An 8,383-nucleotide genomic window follows, 5' to 3' on the forward strand; every position below is an offset into this window, starting at 1 on the left:
CCTTCCAAATTTTGTATTTGGGAGTATGAGTAACGTGGTCTTCCCTGGTGGCTCAATGGTAAAGAATCCACCAGCAGTTTAGGAGTTTCAGGAGATGCAGTTCCGATCCCTGGGTCAGGAAGATCACCTGGAAGAGGGCATGGCAACCCACTCAAGTATTCTTGCCTGGACAATTCCATGGACAGAGGAGTCTGGCAGGTTATATAGTTCATAGAGTTGCACAGAGTCAGACACAGCTGAAATGACTTCACATGCACACACACACGACTAACACCATTAAGGTTAACTGTAATTTTGTAATTATGGTACAGGTAATCCTGTTTCATGATTTGTGGTGGTTTTGTCAGTAAGTCATGTCTGACTCTTGTGACCTCGTGAATTGTAGCCTGCCAGGTTCCTCTGTCCATGGGATTCTCCAGGCAAGAATACTGGAGTGGGTTGCCATTTCCTTCTCCAGGTGGTCTTCCTGACCCAAGAATCAAACCCAGGTCTCCTGCATTGCAGGAAGATTCTTTACCGACTGAGCTATGAAGTATTTATTTATTCATTTATCAGGCCAGTCATTTATAGTTTAATAAACATTTATTAATCTTGTGCAGGACAAAATACTAGATTTTGGGAATGCAATAGTAGGGTTTAGTTCCTTCTCTCTTTGAAAGTATAGCATCAAAGAGACATAACTTCAACAGTTTTAAACTTCAATTTTGATAAGTTGTTACAAAAGTTTGAGAAATTTGACCTCACCAAGACCAAGAATAATGGGAAAGCTACCCGGAGAAAGTAGCACTTAAAGCGAGATCTGTAGGATAAGGTTGTATGTAAGGAAGAGGGCATTCCAGGTAGAGGGAAGAGCATGCGTAAATGCTGTGAGGTAAGAATGAGTAATGGCAAGTTCAAGAAGCAGCCGGAGTATAGAAAGGTAGGGGATAGTTAAATAAATGAAATAAAAAAAAAGAAAGGGGAGAGCACCTCCAGATGGAGCTGGTAAGGTACACGGGGCTGGACTAGATCTTGCAAATCCTCAAATTGCACACTGAATACTTTTAGCCTTTATCTGATAGTTAAGTGTGAAGTTGTCAGTAGATTCTAAGCAAAGGCTAGATATGATCAAATTTGTGTTCTTAGAAAACCCCAGTCTGGCTACAGTTTTGAAAGTAGGCAGGAGTAGAAGTGTACTGTGCACAGGTCAAATTTAGCTTGGACTAGATGGGAGGAAGTGACAGTTAAGAGGTAGAATCAACAGGATTTGGTGATTGAATGGATACGGTGACTGAGGGAGTAGCAGGGATCAAAAATAACTCCCACACAGTTAGCTGTATTATAAAAAGGAGTATAAAAGTTTTGTTTCATAACACTTTTACTGTTTACTACTGTTGCTTATTTTATTTTATAAAATCATTGATTTATTTATTACTCTTGACTATGCTGGCTTTTCGTTGCTGGGTGAGGGCTTTCTCGAGTTGTGACTAGCCGGGACTACTCTCGTTGCAGGGCGCAAGCTTCTCATTGCAGTGGCTTCTCTTGCTGTGGAGGACAGGCTCTGGCGTGGGTTTCAGTAGTTGCAGCGTGCGGGCTTAGTAGTCGTGGTGTGTGAGCCTTGGAGTGCAAGGGCTTTGTTTCTCCATGGTCTGTGGGATCTGCCTGCACCAGGGATTGAACCTGTGTCCTCTGCACTGGCAGGTGATTTCTTTACCACTGGACCACCATGGAAGTCCACTGTTGCTTATTTTTAAAAAATAATTTTGCTATGAAAAATTTTAAACATGTGCAAAAGTAAACAGATTAATAAACCCATGTACCCAGCATCCAGTTTCAACAGTTATCTACTAATGACCAATTTTATTTCACCTAACCCCCTTTTCTCTTTCCTATTTTTATGTTGGATTAAGTACTAGATACTTTTTCATTTTATTTGTAAATATGATAGTGTGAAGCTCTATTAGCTTTAAAAAGAAAAAACACTACCAAAAATACCACACATAAAAGTTTAATAATTCTTTAAATCATCAAATCTAGTCAATGTTCAAATTTCTGATTGTGTAATAATTTAAAAATTTTATCAGCCTGGACTTTGGTGGCACAGTGGATAAGAATCCATCTGCCAATGCAGGGGACATGGATTTGATCCTTGGTCCGGGAAAAGCCCACATGCCCCCGAGCAGCTAAGCCTGGGTGCCCCAACTACTGAGCCCCTGCTGCAGTGCCCATGAGCTGCACCTACTGAGCCTGTGTGCCCCAACTACTAAAGCAAAGCCCACGTGCCTTAGAGCCCCGTGCTGCAGCCATTGAGCCTGTGCGCTGCACTAGTGAAACCTGCGTGCCTAGAGCCCATTGGCAGCAAGAGAAGCCAGCACAGTGAGAAGTCCAGCACAACAACTAGAGAGTAGCCCCTGCTTGTCACAAATAGAGAACACCTGTGCAAAGCAACGAAGATCAAGCGCAGCCAAAAATAAATAATAAATAAAATTATAATAAAAATTTAGTTTGAATTGAAACAAACTAAATGGATCCAAATAATGTTTACATTTTGAGGTTAGTTGATTTAAATCTCGTTTAATCTACACCTCTTCTTTTTCCCCTTCTTGAAATTTGTCAAATAAATTGGTCATTGGACCTGTGGTTTTACACAGCATGGATTTTGCTGATTATATCCCCCCATAGTACCATTTAGTATGTTTTTGATAAGTTGGTAGTTAGATCTAGAGAGGCTTTGTCAGACTCAGGTTGATTGTTTTGTTTTTTGTCAAGATGTGTTGTCAATCTGGTCTGTCTGTTTTTATATTGTTAGCAGCCTTTGATGATTATTACATGGATAGATTAATTGATCAGGTGTTAAAAAGGGGGATGTCATTCCTTCCTTTATTAGCTGAAATATGTCTTATAAAGAGACAGTGCCTCCCATATGTTGTTTGAGTCCCCAGTGGTCCAGTGTGTTGGAAAGGCATTGCGTGCTTGAATCTTTCTCTATGTTTAATAATTTTCAGAGCAGTTAGTTCATAGAATCCTCCAATGGGACCAGTTTTTAAAAATCAGATCTTTATTCTGTTAGAGCACTTGTAGGCATGCAAAAAAATTTTAAAAGAATACAAAGTTCCTACATACCTTGCTCTCCTCCCCCAAAATCTCCCCTTATTTATAGCTTATGTTAGTGTGGTACATTTGTTACAACTGATGAACCATTGTTGATACATTATTATTATTGAAGTCCGTAGTACCTTAAGCTTCACTCTTTGTGTTGTACATTCTTTCAGTTTTGACAAATGTAAAATGCCATGTATTCACCATTACAACATCATACACAATGGTTTCACTATCTTAAAAAATGCCTTGTGCATCACCTACTCATCTCTCCTTCTCCCAACCTTCCATTTGTTGTTCAGTAGCATTGGAGAAGGAAATGGCAACCCACTCCAGTGTTCTTGCCTGGAGAATCCCAGGGACAGGGGAGCCTGGTGGGCTGCCGTCTGTGGGGTAGCACAGAGTCGGACACGACTGAAGTGACTTAGCAGCAGCAGCAGCTAAGTAGTGTCTGACGCTTAGCAACACCATGGACTACAGCATGCCAGGCTCCTCTGTCCTTCACTATTCCAGAATTTGCTCAGATTCATGTGGGTGATACTATCTGACTATCTCATTCTCTGCCACCCCCTTCTCCTTTTACCTTCAATCTTTCCCAGCTTCAGGGTCTTTTTCAATGAGTCGGCTCTTTGCATCAAGTGGCCAAAATATTGGAGCTTAGCATTGGTCCTTCCAGTGAATATTCATGGTTGATTTCCTTTAGGATTGAGTAATCTAATCTCCTTGCAGTCCAAGGGACTCTCAAGAGTCTTCTTCAGCACTACAATTTAAAGCATCAATTCTTGAGTGTTTAACTTTCTTTGTGGTCCAGCTCTCACATCCCTACATGACTACATAGCTTTGACTATACGGACCTTTGCTGGCAAAGTGATATCTCTGCTCCAGCCCATGGCAGTACTGGTATATTTACTGTATATTTTAGCCTCTTCCAGAATATCATAGAATTAGAATCATATAGTACATAACCATTTCAGATTGCTTCAGATTAGCAATATGCATTTAAGTCCCCTCCATGTCTTTGTGGCTTGACAGCTCATTTCTTCCAGTACTGTATAGTATTCCATTGTACGGATGTACCACAGTTTATCCATTCACCTATTGAAGGGATATCTTGGCTGTTTCCAAGATGTGGCAGTTATGAATAAAACTTCTATAAACATCCATGTATGTGTTTTTGTGTAGACATGCACTTTCAGTTGTGCCAGTTTTTTCACACCTTTGAAAGTGAGATACTTGATCAAACTTTTACATTTGTCCAATCTGATAAATGAAAAAAATGCCAGCTAGTAATTATTATAATGTATATTTCTTAGTTATGAGTTGAACATTTTTTCATATTTATATTTTATCTGTGGAAATAGTCTGTTCATGTCTATTTCTCTATGGTTTGCTCTTTCTTAGTGATGCATACAACCTTTTATATAATAAAGAAATTAGAATTTTGTGTCATAGTTTTACAAATATTTTTTCAGGCTTATTGTTTGTATTTTGATTTTTCCATGTAGAAATTTAAAACACTTATAAAACCAATTTACACATTTTTTTTCTTTGAGAGTCTTTATGCTTTGTGTCTTGCCCTTCCCCCTCTGAGATTTGGAATATCAAAAGTAGAAACAAAAAAATTTAACTCTGTAAACCCGTGACCCAAAGATAATCACTTAGTGACAAATTAGTATATTTTTTACTTAATATATCTTGAACATTTTCTTGTCAGTAAGTGTTCTTAAAAGCATAATTTTTAGATAATTCCATTGTATGTATGTACTATATATAAATTATAAAATCATTCCCTATTGTTAAACATGGGCTTGTTTCCAAGTTTTTCTATTGCAAACAAAGCTGGGGTGAGCATTACTGGTTGTACATCTTTGACGACATTTTTATTTTTCTTCAGATGGATTCTTGAATTTGGGTTACTAGGTCAAAATTTAGAAACGTTTTTTATGGTTAACACTAGCAAATTTACATACTCCAAGGAGTATACAAGAGCACTTTTTCATGCAACTTAGTCACCTTTGGATCTATTTTTTTTAATTTAGGGTTTTTTTTTTTTGCCAATTTCATAGAAAGACAATTATACCTTATTAAAGTTTTAATTTGTATTCCTTTGAATGCTGATAAATATTTTTTTTCCAAATTCTAATAGTAATTTGTTGGGTTTTTTTTTAAATTATATATACACACGTTTCCCAATCATTCTGGAAGACTTTTACTATTTTAATTATTAATTTACTAAAGCTTTTAAAAAAGCTTTTTACTAACACTTTAAAAAATGTTTATTTTAAAGCTTTTTGTAAAATGGTTTTGTTATCCTGTGCCTTATATGCTTGCTACAGATATTTTCCCCAGTTTATTCTCTTTTTTTTTAACTGAAATTTTTAGTTTGAGATACTTGTATATTCACAGTAGTTGTAAGAAATAGCGCAGAGAAATTCTGTACACCCTACACCAGTTCCCGCAATGGTAAGATCTTACAAAATTATAGTAAAATATCATAACCAGGATATTAACATTGGTACAGTCAATATACAGAACATTTCTATCAGAACAAAGATCCTTCATGTTGGCTTTTTTAGAGCCACACTTTTCTCCAGCCCCCAGTCCTTCATTAACCCCTGACACAATGATTGTGTTCTACATTTCTATAATTTTGTCTTTTAAGAATTTTGTATAAGTGGAATTGTGTAATTGTAAATGTTTGAGATTGCCTAATTTCACTCAGTACAGTTCTCTGCAGACTCACCCCAGTTGCTGTATCAATAGCTCCCTCCTTTTCATTGCTGGGTAGTATTTCATGAAACAGGTATACCAGGGTTTAACAATTCCACCCGTTCTAGGATATGGGAGTTATTCCCAGTTTTTGGCTATTACGAATAAAGCTGTATAAGAATTCTTATATAGCCTTCTATGTAAACATAAGTCTTAATTTCTCTGGGATAAATGCCCAGGAGTGCAATAACTAGATTGCATGGAAGCTGTGTGTTTAGTTTTCAAAGAAACTCTCAACTCTTTTCCGTAGAGGTCATACCATCTAGCATTCCCACGAGGAATATGTAAACGATTCAGTTTCTCTTTATCCTTGTCATCATTGGTGCTGTTATCCTTTTTTTTTTTTAAGAAATTCTAATGGGTATAGTAGTAGATTATGGTGGATTTAATTTGCATTTTCATAATGGTTATTCATAGTATTCGTGTGCCTATCTGCCATTACTATGTTCTCTTTGGTGAAATGTCACTTCGTGTATTTTGTCTTCTCATTGGATTCTTTCTTATTTCCTTTTCCCTTTTTTCCCTGTTGAATTTTGAGAGCTCTTTATGCATACTAGTTGCTAGTCTTTTGTTACATATGTGGTTTACAAATACTTAGTCCCCATCTGTAGCTTGTTGTTTAATACTCTTAACATAGTCTTCTGTAGGGCGCAAGTTTTATTTTGATGAAGTCCAGTTAATCCTTTTATAAATAATGACTCTGGTGTCAAGACTAAGAGCTCTGGTTAGCCTTGTACCTGGAAGATTTTCCCCTATGTTTTTATCTTAAAGTTTTATAGTTTTACATTTTACTTATAACTCTATGATCCATTTTGAGTTAATTTTTACATAAGCTGTGAAGCTAAGCTTGAGGGTTTGTTTTTAATCTATGAATGTTCAGTTGCTCAAGCACCATATTTTGAGAAGTCTATCTTTCTGCCATTGAATTGCTTTTGTATCATAAAAAAAATCAATTAGGCATGTATGCGGAGATCTATTTATTTCTGAATACTTTATTCTATTGGTTTAGTGTTTATCCCTTTACCAATAGCATACAGTCTTGATTACTGTCTTTAATAAATCTTGGAATTTCTCTTATTTCTTCCTTTTTTTTTTCTGCACCATGGGGTATGCAGGATCTTAGTTATTCAACTAGGAACCAACCCAGTGCCCCCTCCACTGGGAGCATAGAGTCTTAACCACTAGACCACCAGGGAAGTCCCTCTCCCATTTTTTTCTCTTATTTTAAATAGTTATTCTAGCTTTGTGGCCTTTCCATGTAAATTTTATAAAAAACTTGCCTATGTCTACAAAAAAAAAAATCTTTGTGGGATTTTGATAGAAACTGCATCAAACTTAGATATCAGTTTAGAGATGAGTAACATCTTTACTGAATCTTCCAATCCATTCACACAGTCTGTCTCTCCATTTATTTAGATCTTTAATTTCTTTCATTAGTACTTTGAGTTTTCTGTAGACAAGCCTTCTTACCTTTTGCTAGGTTTATACTTATTTCAGAGAAGGCAATGGCACCCCACTCCAGTACTCTTGCCTGGAAAATCCCATGGACAGAGGAGCCTGGTAGGCTGCAGTCCATGGAGTCGCTAAGAATAGGACATGACTGAGCGACTTCACTTTCACTTTTCACTTTCATGCATTGGAGAAGGAAATGGCAACCCACTCCAGTGTTCTTGCCTGGAGAATCCCAGGGACGGCGGAGCCTGGTAGGCTGCCGTCTATGGGGTTGCACAGAGTCGAACACGACTGAAGCAACTTAGCAGCAGCAGCATACTTATTTCATTTTTGAACCACTTAGAATGGTATTTGAATTTCAGTGTTCACATGGTCATTACTAAAATACAGAAGTATAACTGATGAGAAATCCACTGCCATTTGTTTTGTCTTTTCTTTTTTTTTTTTTATTTTTTTATTTTATTTTTTTTTAATTTTTTTTAATTTAATTTTATTTTTAAACTTTACATAACTGTATTAGTTTTGCCAAATATCAAAATGAATCCGCCACAGGTATACATGTGTTCCCCATCCTGAACCCTCCTCCCTCCTCCCTCCCCATTCCATCTCTTATGGACTCTGTGGGAGAGGGAGAGGGCGGGAAGATTTGGGAGAATGGCATTGAAACATGTAAAATATCATGTATGAAATGAGTTGCCAGTCCAGGTTTGATGCACGATACTGGATGCTAGGGGCTGGTGCACTGTTTTGTCTTTTCTTGGTGGTAAGATGTCACTTCTTTCTCACTGCTTTTGAGGATTTTTCTTTGACTTTAATTTTGAGACATTTGCTACAATATGTCTTGGTGTGGATTGTTTTAGACTTATCCTATTTGGAATTTGTTTAGGTTCTTTTATCTATAGGCTTATGGGTTTTGCCAAATTTGTGAACTTTTCATTCATTATTTCTTTGAGCACTTTTTCAACTCTACCTTAATCTCTCTTCCTAGGACTCTTGTGACAGGCATGTCATTTTATTACAGTACTGTGGATTCTGGGGCTCTCTTCATTTATCTTTTTGGTTTGCTTTCTCATTCAGATTTGTG

The sequence above is a fragment of the Bubalus kerabau genome, chromosome 10, assembly GCF_029407905.1.
Source record: "Bubalus kerabau isolate K-KA32 ecotype Philippines breed swamp buffalo chromosome 10, PCC_UOA_SB_1v2, whole genome shotgun sequence".
NCBI lineage: Eukaryota > Metazoa > Chordata > Mammalia > Artiodactyla > Bovidae > Bubalus > Bubalus kerabau.